We start from the raw sequence: 12564 nt of genomic DNA, 5'->3' as shown, positions 1-12564 counted from the left end.
ACTTAAGTGGCTCTAGGGCGGGGCGGGCTGGCGGATTAGGGAGAGGAGTGGTTTTCACTCCTGAAGTGCGCACAACTGCTTGCCCGGCCCTCTTGGGCCACCCAAGCAGTCCTGCGCACTTTGCATTTCCCCCACCAGGCTGCATTACACAACCTGGTGAGGAACAAGAATACCCTCCCAGTCCCCGTCTGAGCGCCGATCCACGGCGCTCAGACAACTCACAACACTGTGTTGTGTTTGGCTATGGCGAGGCTGGGGGTGGGTGGGTGCTTCCTGCTGCTGTCTGGGAGTTCAGGAAGATGTCGCAGGGACGGAGGAAGAAGGAGAGGTGGTGGCCGTTTCAGGTAAGTTATTTTTTTGTTTTCTTTTTTTGACCCGCCCCCCCTCCCCCCTGTCTCACCACCTGGGTCGGAGAAGAGGTTTCTGTGTTTCAAATAACAAGATGTCTTTCAGAGACACAGAGGGACCATCATATTTTCCAATTGGACTGCTATCTTTAGTTTCTATTTTGTTTAAAAACGTTCTCCATTCTTCATCGATATGACCTGGATTTCCAAAAGAATGTCGAGATTTCACAATGTTTCCCATTAGCATGACACTCTTCCTGGAATTGTTTGATTACTCTGTTATAATTATTCCACTATTCCCATTAAATCATAGATCTTTATTTTTTTATTTGTTCTACTAAAATTGGTAGCTTTTGATCTATTATGTGGATAATATCTATAAAAATGTTTACTCTTAAGAGAAAGCAACTTACAGATTGTACCCCAGTGGTCTTCTTGAAAATCATTCCTATCCGTTTGGCTTAGGCTACAAATGGTCTATTTCAGGAATCTCCAACATTTTCAGCCATGTGTGCTACTCCTGACAAATTAAGAGAATCCTTTGCTACTGCCTAATATATGAACTAAATAGATGTACATAATGGGAGGGAGGGAGGAATGAGTAGAAGCAAGAAATAAAGAAGCGGTAGGAAAGGAAGATAGGAGAGAAAGGAAGGAATAGTGGAATGAAAGAAAGGAAAATGGAAGTGAAATTATGAAGAAGAGAGCAAAGAAAAGGATGAGTAAAGGGGAGAAGAAAGAAATGGAGAAGACAATGAAAGAAAAGAAGGAGCAAATTAAACAGAAGAGAAGGGGAAAATGAAAAGGATGAATAAAAGAAAGAGATAGATAAAATAAGTAAGACATTAAGAACGGACAAAGGAAAGAAAGAAGGAATGAATGAAGCAGAGGAGAAAAGGAAAGAAGGACCAAAGAGGAGAAGGAAAGAAGGTGAGACAAATATAAGGGAAGAAAGGTAAGGAGAGACTGATAGAAGGCTAGAAGGAGAAAGAAGTTGACAAGGATGGGAAAGAAGAAGTGATGGGAAGGAAAGAAGGAATGCTGAAGAGAAAGAAATAAAGAAAAAAGAGAAAGTGAGAAAGCAAGAGAAGAACAAAGGTGAGAAAAAGCAAGAAAAGGGAGAAAGCAGAGATAAAAAACGAAGAAAGTGGAGAAAAAGAAGAAAGAAAAGAAAAGAGAGAAAAAGAAAGAAGGCGATAGGGGAAAGAAAGAAAGAGAAAAATGAGAAAGAAATGTAAATGTTGTGATCCTTTCAATGACTCCCTAAAGTCATTGGTGCAATACGTTTTTCAGGGTGGTTGTCAGAGAGGTTTACAAACAATGTGTGCTTGGGCATTTATTTTCAGGCTTCTTAATAGGAAGCAGCAGCATGCTTGTTTATTATTTAAAAAGAGTGGGATGAATCCTGCTCCTGCACCCTCAGCCGAGCTCCCCAGAACTGGCCTCACAATATGTTTTAAAGTGTAGCATTAGCAGACAGGCATGACATTTAATACAAGCAATGAGATATTCTAACACAGCCTGTGAGTTACTGGTTGCTCGCTATCAATGAGTGGGAGAAGCCTGGTCTAGTTAGTTCACCTTCTGTACAATGGCAGCCGGCACTGCTCGGGGGTGGCAGGACTGGGGGTGGGGTGATGATGAGGGAGGGGAATGTAAGAAAATGGAACAAAAAAAAAAAACACTTACCTTATCACCACGTCCCACGTCTCTCCTCTGTCGGACTTGGTCCGGAACAGCCACCAGGAAGCACACCCAGGCTCCCCTAACCAATTACAACGATGCAATGCAGCGTTGTGTTTGGTCTGAGCGCCGTGATTCGGTTTTCAGACAGAGACTGGGTGCCTGGGCATGTTCCCCACGCAGGCAGTAATGGAGCCTGCAATGTGTGCATGACTGTTTGGCTGGCCCCAGAGGGACGGCCAAGCATTCATGCGCACTTGGAGTGGGCAAACCACTCCTACCCTGCCCTGCTTTGAGAGCAGAGCAGCCCCGCCCGCCCGCAAAGCAGCTGGAAACTATAAAATGATAATAACAACAAGAGGACCCACCACTGCTTCTGTATTCACATCCACTGGAAGATTAATAATAACAAAATAAAAAATAAAAAACTTAATAATAATAATAATATGTAGAATTATAACACAAATAGCAATGATAACAAATATTTTATTCATATTTAATGTAGCATTTGGTATCATAGTTTTGTGTTGAGTAGTCTTATAATAACAAGCGTTCATCTTAATGGTACTTATCTCTGCACTGGATCCATACCGTCAAGTCTTTATCATTGCTCACCCTTCAGTCCTCTTAGGGGTAATGTCCCTTTGTCTGAAGGTCACACTGTCTGCGACCTAGTATTTTCAGACAGTTAATGGACTGACCGTGCCTGTCGAAAGCATCTCAGACACTTAAAAATATAGCGCCTAGTGTCTGCCATTTCAGATACTTCTCAAACCATCTGCAGTCCCAGGACTGAAAAACAGAGCGTCCTACCTGATAGCAATGGTTCTTAACCTTCTGACTTCTATGGACCCTCACTTAATCAGTCCTTGAACTAGCGGACACCCACAGAATCAATATTGGAATCCAGGAACCCCCACTGAGTTATTACTGGGAGCTAGGGACCTCAGCATAAGCATTTTCGATGATTTGAACCATAAAAAAATACACAAAAGTACAGAAACAAGCTTTCATCATACACATACACAAATTATTAAATATTTTGTTTGATTCATAAATATAAGAGCATCTAAATTTTAATTTTAATGGGAAAGTTAGAGTTTTTCTTAGTTCAATTGAGGCCACTCCATTGTCCATTCTATATTCTGTTTGATGCCCTTGCACTGCTACAATGAATCAATCTGAGGATATTAACTTAATTTTTAGCCTCCATTTCAAATTCCTTCACGTTCACAGAATACTTTTATTTTTTCAGCTTTATATTTTGGCATTTTATTTGTATACCTTTTAATAATTTGTTAATATTACTTAATTTTCTACGTAGTCACAGACACCCTGAGTAGGCTTTGCGGATCATGAAGGGTCCCCATACTATAGGTTAAAAAGCACTGTCCTAGGCACATAATAAAGCAACTGTGACAACCTATGTACATCCCAGACATTTAACATACCAACAGCACCTGCCACAAAGCATCCAACAAGCTTGCAATATGTAATTGTAGACACTTTACAAAAGTAATTGAATCCGTAACCTGGTAGCAAAGGCCCTTAGCAAAACAACTGTGACTCCAACATGACGTCTTTGGTGCTGAATATTCAAACTGAACCTGTTACAAGGTGTCTCATACACATAACAAACTCAATTTCTGAACAAAAATAAGTGTCTGTCCTACTGCATCCCACACAGTCAAAGAAAACAACAATGCCAGCCGCCAGACATCCCAATTCATTTATACCCACCGTTCGACATCCTATATTCTTTTCAAAGCTTCATCACTTGCAGTATAACAAAGTAAATGTGCCAGGTGGCTACCTTAGTGTCTTGCGAGTAAGAAAAGATGGAACCCTTTTGACTCCTGAGGGACTCCATAGACCTGTGATCTAAGTGTTGGAGCAGAATGCATTGAGGGCTGGTTTAGAATGCTGAGTTCGCAGGTACGAGCCTTGTAAACCTCAGCTTCATGTGTGGCGCTGTCATTGGCGGGTACCCAGGCTGGGGAGGACGCTACAACTGGTGATGAGATAGGGGATAACAAACTCGAAGACTGACAGTGCTCTTTCAGAGTTTTTCTGTGGTCCAAGCAAACTGCTCATGCATGCCATGTGTGTTAAAGTACAGAACCGATGCTTAACACATGTGGAGTCAAAGTGCAACTCCAGTCGCTGTAAAGAAGTTGGAAACAAAGAAAGCATTACAAAGAAATCTACATATCGGTGACCGAGAACCTGCTGGTCTGACCATACATCAAGGTACCGAGCTGCTAGGCAATATTCAGTCATATGTAATCCGGGTCATTAATGCTATAAGTTAAAGCACAGGTTTTCAGAGATCAGATGACACAAGTTGCAAAATAACGTTACAATTTGAAAGTGGTGAAGACAAAGAACACTCAAAGAGCTGTCAAAGAATAAATCAGTTATTTACTCATCTGAACCTGAGTAAAGTGAGCCAGTACAACTTCAGCGCCAGGAGCAGCAACCCAGATCAAGCACAGGGGTTGTGTTTGACAGGTGCGCAACATCACCAATGACTCCAAAGTCTCTGGAATAGTGAAACACTATTTTTCCAATGGAGACCATCAATTCAAAAGTCATCAAGGATGATTCAGAGGCCAGCACATCTCACGACTTTAGAGATGGAACACACAAACCTATTCAAGATGAACCCTTGTGAGAGCCGTAGAGAGCTCCATCCTTAATATCAACCACTCCCAGAAATGGTTACAATGTTGGTGTGGCCACTTTTGAAGAAAAATAGCAGTCAAAGTAAGATCGACATGCCAAAGCACGAAACATTCAAACATTGTATAAAGATTACACTGAAAATAAATGATTGTTTGTTACCTTTTATTATCAACAGTGGTGCAACGATAATCTTATGCCTGAGGAGAAATACAATGAACTATCTCCATTGCCACAATGTATGCATTGAAATCCACAGTATACACTTCGGCTGCATTGACGCCTTTAAAAAGTCACGGTTAATTTCTAGTGACAATGAAACACAAAAAAATAATGGTACAAGCACCCATCCATGTGCTTCAAGGCACAGTGTCAAGTGCCTGTCTAGTCAGTTTCAGTACGGCCGCTGATATGGAACCGATTTCTGTGAATTACAACATGAATGCTCATCATGAAATAGTATGTCAGTTCCCTTTGTTGTTTCATGGTTTGGGAAATCTTACAACTATGAAAGTAAAGTTGCATATCAATCAGGATATCCGTCCTGTTGATCAGAGACATAGACAACTTGGTTTTCATTTGCAAGAAGCTGTTGAAAAAGAACTTGAAGAGTTACGTAAGTTTGAAATTATTGAGCATTCAACTGGTCCAACCCCATGGGTTTCTCCCATAGTGATAGTGCCTAAAAAAGACAGTGAAGGAACTGCACACATATGTGTTGACATGCGTCAGGCAAACGTGGCAATTGTACGAGAACTGCATTCAGGTCCACATATTGCTCACATTATAACGCAACCAAATGGGCTAGGTCTTTTCTTGCCTTGATTTAAATAAAGGTTACAACTTGAACAAAATTGCAGGTACATTACAACCTTTTCTACACATGTTGGTTTGTTTCGATACAAAAGACTAACCCTGGGCGTTATACTACACTTCGCCCACGTAGTGTACGTAGCGCTGCCTGCTTCGCAGTTTTCGAAGTAGGCGAAGCAGGCAGCGCTACGCACACGTCAGGGCGAAGCGTAGCTGCCTGCCACCCGCCTCCCGCCCACCCTCCTTTTAAAATAATATAATGCATGAGAAAATAATGGGGAACAACCTTTACAACGCAACTTTTACAACGCACTACCATTACAACGCATTTTTTACAACGCATAATCCATTACAACGCATGACATTACAACGCATGACACTACAACGCATTTTTAAAAACTACCTTTACAACGCATTCCATTACAACGCATACTACCATTACAACGCATACCATTACAACGCATAATATTACACTATACTATCCAACACTTACCCTACTGATGCACCCCCTGGAGTTAGAATAGTAATTTTTACCCCTACACTATCCAACACTTACCCTAATGTTGCACCCCCTGGAGTTAGAATAGTAATTTTTACCCCTATACTATCCAACACTTACCCTACTGATGCACCCCCTGGAGTTAGAATAGTAATTTTTACCCCTATACTATCCAACACTTACCCTACTGATGCACCCCCTGGAGTTAGAATAGTAATTTTTACCCCTATACTATCCAACACTTACCCTACTGATGCACCCCCTGGAGTTAGAATAGTAATTTTTACCCCTACACTATCCAACACTTACCCTACTGTTGCACCCCCTGGAGTTAGAATAGTAATTTTTACCACTACACTATCCAACACTTACCCTACTGTTGCACCCCCTGGAGTTAGAATAGTAATTTTTACCCCTACACTATCCAACACTTGCCCTACTGTTGCACCCCCTGGAGTTAGAATAGTAATTTTTACCACTACACTATCCAACACTTGCCCTACTGTTGCACCCCCTGGAGTTAGAATAGTAATTTTTACCCCTACACTATCCAACACTTACCCTACTGTTGCACCCCCTGGAGTTAGAATAGTAATTTTTACCCCTACACTATCCAACACTTACCTTACTGTTGCACCCCCTGGAGTTAGAATTGTAATTTTTACCCCTATACTATCTAATACTTACCTTAAATGTAATTTAATATTATGCGTTGTAATGGTATGCGTTGTAAAGGTAGTATGCGTTTTAATGGTAATGCGTTGTAAAGGTATTTTTTAAAAATGCGTTGTAGTGTACTGCGTTGTAAAGTCATGCGTTGTAATGGATTATGCGTTGTAAAAAATGCGTTGTAAGTGCATGCGTTGTAAAAGTGTGCGTTGTAACGTCATACATCCGAAAATAATTAAAAGTAAAGACTTAAAGACAAGAAATGCGCATGCGCGGGCAACCGTGCATGCGCATTTGTCACAAGAAGTTGGAAACGAGGAAGAGGGAGCCCCGGAGACGCCGCGCTGCAGGTAAGTCTTTACTTTTAATTATTTTATCATGCATTATATTATTTTAAAAGGAGGGTGGGCGGGAGGTGGGCGGCGCGTAGTGGGGCTACGCGGAGCACGCGAGTGTGCGAAGATTTGGGCACACTACGCGCTGCTCCACGTAGCCCCACTATGCCCACTACGCCCAGGCCTGCAAAAGACTAAGTTTTGGTGTGTCATCCACTGCCAAACTGTTTCAAGCCATCATGTGACGTTTCATACAGCCTGTCATGAATGCGTTCAATTACAGCAATAATATCTTGGTTTTCAGAGCTACACAAAAAGAACATGATAAAGCTCTTACACAATTATGTTTGCCTACTGAAGCAGGTTTTACTTAGAATGCAGACAAGTGTGCGTACCATTAAACAAAGCTAAAATTATTTGTCCATATTTTTTCTGATGGGGGTATGACACCAGATCCTGCTAAAGTACAAGCACTGTCACATGCTGAGCGCCCACATGATGTTTCTGTGGTGCGTTCATTTCTTGGCATGGCCGGTTACTGTTATAGATACCTACAAGACTTTGCCACTATAAGTGTTCCCTTGAAAGACGATATAGAATGTTTCATTTCCTTGGTCACATGAATGTGAGAAAATCTTTAAAAGAATTAAACAATCCATTGAAAATTCTAAGGAAATGGCATACTTTAATCTTAAACTTCATACAGAGGTTGGTCTTGATGCTAGCCCCGTTGGGTTTGGCACTATCCTTGCACAGCACAGCGGGCACTCGAATGCTCAAAGGCATATTGTGGCATATGCAAGTAGAAGTTTGTCTCAACCAGAACGTGCTTACTCACAGCCGGAAAGAGAAAGCTTAGCTTTGGTATGGGCTTGTGAACATTTTCATGTCTTCCTGTTTGGAAAGCCTTTTATGCTAGTAATGGATCATCAAGCTTTACTGACTATATTTGGCAATCCAAAGGCTAAAATGCCCCCTCACATTGAATGATGGTGACTATGGTTACAAGAGATGAATTACACCATTGTGCATCATCTAGGGAAAGATCAGAACCCTGTTGACTACTTTTCCAGAGTACCTATACAAGGACATGGTACTCCCTACAAGACAGCCAAGTCCTAAGTCAATTTAATCGAAAAATCAAACTCACCAGCTGCTATTTCATTTGCCCAGATTATCACTGCTACAAGCCATGATAGTGACATGATAAAGCTGAAGGATATAAGTACGCATCAGTCATGGGACCAACACCCTCGACCACTCACCAGTGATGGTGAATATCAAAAATACAAAAAATGTCAAGGATGAACTGTCCATAACTCATGAAGGAGTTATCCTATGAGGGTCGGGAATTCTGATTCTGGAGAGTCTGAGATTGAAAATAATTGAAGTGGCCCATTAAGGACTTCATGGAATTGCTGCCACAAAATGAGCTCTCGTGACCATGTCTGGTTTCCTTATCTCGATGACATGGTCGAAAAGGAATTAAAGGCCTGTCATCTATGCAACTGCCTTTCCACAAAAACTATTCACCACACCTTGAGAATGTCAGAACTCCCAAAGCTTGCATGGGAGAGAATAGCCATTCTCATCAATAATGGACATTACCTACTGGTGATTATGGACGTGTTATTACGATTTCCATTAACCTCTTCAGCGCGGCGCGGATTTCCGCGCCACGCTGAAGATTCCGTGCGCGGGCGGGGCCATGACGGAACGGTTCCGTCATGCGCACAGCGCAACCGACGTGCATGACAGAACCGTTCCGTCATGCGCGTCGAAGGGGTTGACTGAAGATCTTTGATTTAGTACACAAGAACGATTCATTGAAAGACTAGGTGGCATCTGTGCAACATGGGGTGTTCCACCCATAGTAAAGTTTGACAATTGCCCGTCTTTCAATAGTCAAAAGTTTAAAGATTTCTTGGAGCTTTTGAATATAAAGCATCAAAAGAGCACACCTAGGTGGCCGCAGGCCAGTGGATTTGTTAAGAGGTTTCTGAGAACTCTAGAGAAGAAATGTGGTCAGTGTGCTAATCTTGAGCAGCTCGATTTGAAAACTGTATTAAATTCTACCTTGAGAGCTTATCGTTCGACACCACACTCGACCACTGGGGAATGTTCGGCGACACTGATGTTTGGGGGAGCAATGAACACCAAGTTGTCTCAATGGACCAATCCGACCAATCTGAGAAAGAGAGATGAGAAAGAGAGATGAGAAAGAGTTGGTGAATGAACAAAAGATGAACACATATGCTGACCAAAGACAACGTGCAAAGAACATTATCTTTAGGAAAAAAGATTGATTGCTCATACAACAGATGCGGAGAAGAAAGTCTGATGCTCCATTCAGTGCAGAACCTTTTCAAATGGTCTCACCCATGGGACACATGGTGATTGCCCAGCGCCATGGAAAGTCCATTACCAGAGACTGTTCTCACTTTAGGCCTTTAACTAATTGTTCATTAGATCTCACTGCTGATGTATCAGACTGGGTCTGAAACATCAGTGACTGTACATTGGTGATGAAAGTTCCTAGTTTCCAAGAACAAGATCAGGTCGAACAATTAAAGTGCCAAAAGATTGATTGAAGGAATGTAATTGTATATGCTTATTTATCTATATATTTCATAAACAATTGTAAGTTTTTATTTAACAGAGGGGGAGATGTAGTGTCTTGTGAGTTAGAAATGATGGAACCCTTTTGACTCCTATGGGACTCCTTGGAACTGTGACGTAAGTGTTAGAGCGGAATGCATTTAAGGCTGGTTTGAAATGTTGAGTTTAAAGTTACATGCAGATGAATAAAGAAGTGTAAACCTAAGCTCCGTTTGTGGTAAAGTCATTGTCAGGAACCCAGAGTGGGGAGGACACTACACCTGCCATCATAAGACATTGAGCAATTTACAAAGCAATTGTGTCTGCTGCCCAACATTCTAGAAGCTAAACAAAATGTGACATATGATTGCTGTGGGCAAGTGGCCTAACTGATCATTCACAGCAGTCCAATCCAAAGAGGTTACATTTGTTTAGTGTGCTCACCACTAGTAGCTTTGCCTAAGTGGCTTGGTAACCCTCATGGAAAGTAGAGTTGGTGCTGTGCTTTACAAACCAACCAGTATCACGAAACAGTTGGAAATAAAGAGTGTCAGTGCCCACATTCCATTTACTTAAAATTTCTAACAAGAAAATTCAAACACAAATAAAGAAAAATGAATACAGGATTCACATTTAAATAAAAATGGAAGAAAATCACCAATAAAAATCAGTGGTAAAAAGTGTTGCACTAAAAATCAGTGAAAAGCTGAAAGCAATACAAATAAAGGAAATATTCCTCTGTAATTTCCAGAGAGGTGAAAGGACTATTTTGTCCTTCTGTAAGCCACATACAGATGGAGGTTTGTCATGGTAAAGAATGCTACCTAAACAATTGCCTAGAATCTGCGATGTACAAAAAGTCTAGCATGATTGCTAACCTTCAGACAAAGGAGCATAGTATGGAAGAGAGGGAGCAAAAGGTTCCCCCTCACACCCCTAAAGATACAGGGGATTATGACTCCTGCTGGGCAATGGTACACACTGTCACAGGGGGTCAGAGTGGAAAACACTGTAATGCGAAAAGAACAATTGATGAATGGAATGCTGAACATTTACAAACACCTTGATGTACAGAGATCTGAGCCTAAATCCATAGTTTTTTTGCTCACCATGCCACCCCAGTTTGGACCCGGCCATATGCAAATCAGTCTTGACGCTGCTCCCCATGGGAATAGTCCTGCCCAAACTGCAAGGCCAAGTCCTCCCTGGACCATAAACAAGCATCCTAGGAATGGTTTAAGAGGTATCAGCCCTCCTCACCCAAGACAGCCAACTATGGGACGGACTTGTAGCAGATACCATGAGGATCTATCAGTTTGAGCCAAAGTTCTCATCAAAGCCATGCAGCAGGTGGGAAGAAAACACAGCAGATGTAAGTAGTCCTCCATGCTTTAATAAAAACATACATAGCAACTAAATGATTCCTCAGGGAAGAATGGTCCAAGCCCATTTCAATTACATGCCTGGAAAAATTGAAAACATTGGTTGGGATGCACATTGTGTCAGGATCACCAGGAGTAAAATGCATACCAGTGTTTAGAATGGTCCTCCAAGGTGGCAGGACTTGTGTATCATTAAAAAAATCAGCTGAAACATCTGACACTTGAGGTGAACTAAACCTAAATGTTCAGCCTCCTTGACCAATGAACTCCTGGACCCCTCAGACTGGCTTTAGAGCTACTAACAGCACAGATGCCACCTTACTTGCGGTATTGGACAACATCAGATCCTTGATGGACCAGGGCAAAGCTGCCGCCCTGATCCTCCTGGACTTGGCAGCAGCTTTCGATACTGTATCTCATGGCCTCCTGCTGAGCATCTTGCACAAAAAGGGACTATGCTCAAAAGCCCTTCAATGGTTCAACTCTATTCTACGTAACAGAACACAAAAAGTAAATATGGGCCCCTTCTCTTATAACCCAAAAACTATTAACTGTGGTATCCCGCAGGGAGCATCCCTGAGCCCTACTCTTTTCAATGCCTATGTTTCCTCTTTGGCCAAGATCGGCAGGAAATGGGGCTTTAGTATCTGCTCCTATGCGGAAGATATGCAGCTGCTGATAGCCTTTGAAGAAAGGCATGAGGATACTAGGAACCGCCTGATCAACTGTCTCTCAGAAACAGTGACTTGGATGACAGACCACTGTCTGAAACTAAATGCTGAGAAGTCTGAGATCTTGCTTTTTGGAAGAGCTCACCTAGTTTGGAACGCTACCTGGTGGCCCCGGTCACTAGGAACTGCCCTGGAACCCAAACGTGTTGTAAAAAACCTGGGCATACTCATCAACAATGCACTAACCATGCAGGACCAAGTCTGAGCGCTATGCATCAACAGCTTTGCCATGCTAAAGCTACTTATGGATCCCCCTGAACTGTAGGAAAACCATTACCCAGGCTTTACTTTCTAGCAAGTTGGATTATGGGAATGCGCTCAATGTGGGCATGCCAGGCTACCTTTTTTCCCGACTGCAGGTGATCCAGAATGCAGCCGCCAAGCTTGTCAGCAATAAAAACAAATACAGCTCGGCATCAGAATGTTTGAGGGAGCTCCTTTGGCTGCCTGTGTGCCGAACAGCCAAGTTTAAGCTCCTACGCTATGCTCACAGAGCGCTACACAAGCGTGGCCCTCGTATCCTGAAGGGCAAAATCGAATTCTATGCCCCTACACAAAAACTGAGGTCCTGCTATCTTGCTTTGGCCAAATCCAAACGCATTAAGAAAGTTAGAGCTGGGGGCTGCTCTTTCCCTCATTTGGCGGCCGTTAATTGGAATGAACTGCGTTTAGACGTTTGCCTTACTGACGACTACGTCATTCTGGAAGAAGCTGAAAACACTTCTGTTTCCTAAGATTTCATTTCTGAAATTTCCGCAGCCTCTAGACGAGGCTTCCTTCTTCACAGATGCCCTAGTACCACTTCACCCTCATTTCAGATCACAG

General features: G+C 42.3%; 1 protein-coding gene across 8 annotated transcripts in view; it reads left to right on the top strand.

Annotated features, from left to right (window-relative positions):
• TACC1 (transforming acidic coiled-coil containing protein 1) overlaps window positions 1–12564 on the top strand; it is a 622392-nt gene that overhangs the window by 180007 nt on the left and 429821 nt on the right. The window lies entirely within an intron of this gene.

This window comes from Triturus cristatus, chromosome 11 (genome assembly GCF_964204655.1).
Source record: "Triturus cristatus chromosome 11, aTriCri1.1, whole genome shotgun sequence".
Taxonomy (NCBI): Eukaryota; Metazoa; Chordata; class Amphibia; order Caudata; family Salamandridae; genus Triturus; species Triturus cristatus.
Note: the sequence above shows the minus strand (reverse complement) of the source record. Positions and strands in the feature narration are given on the sequence as shown.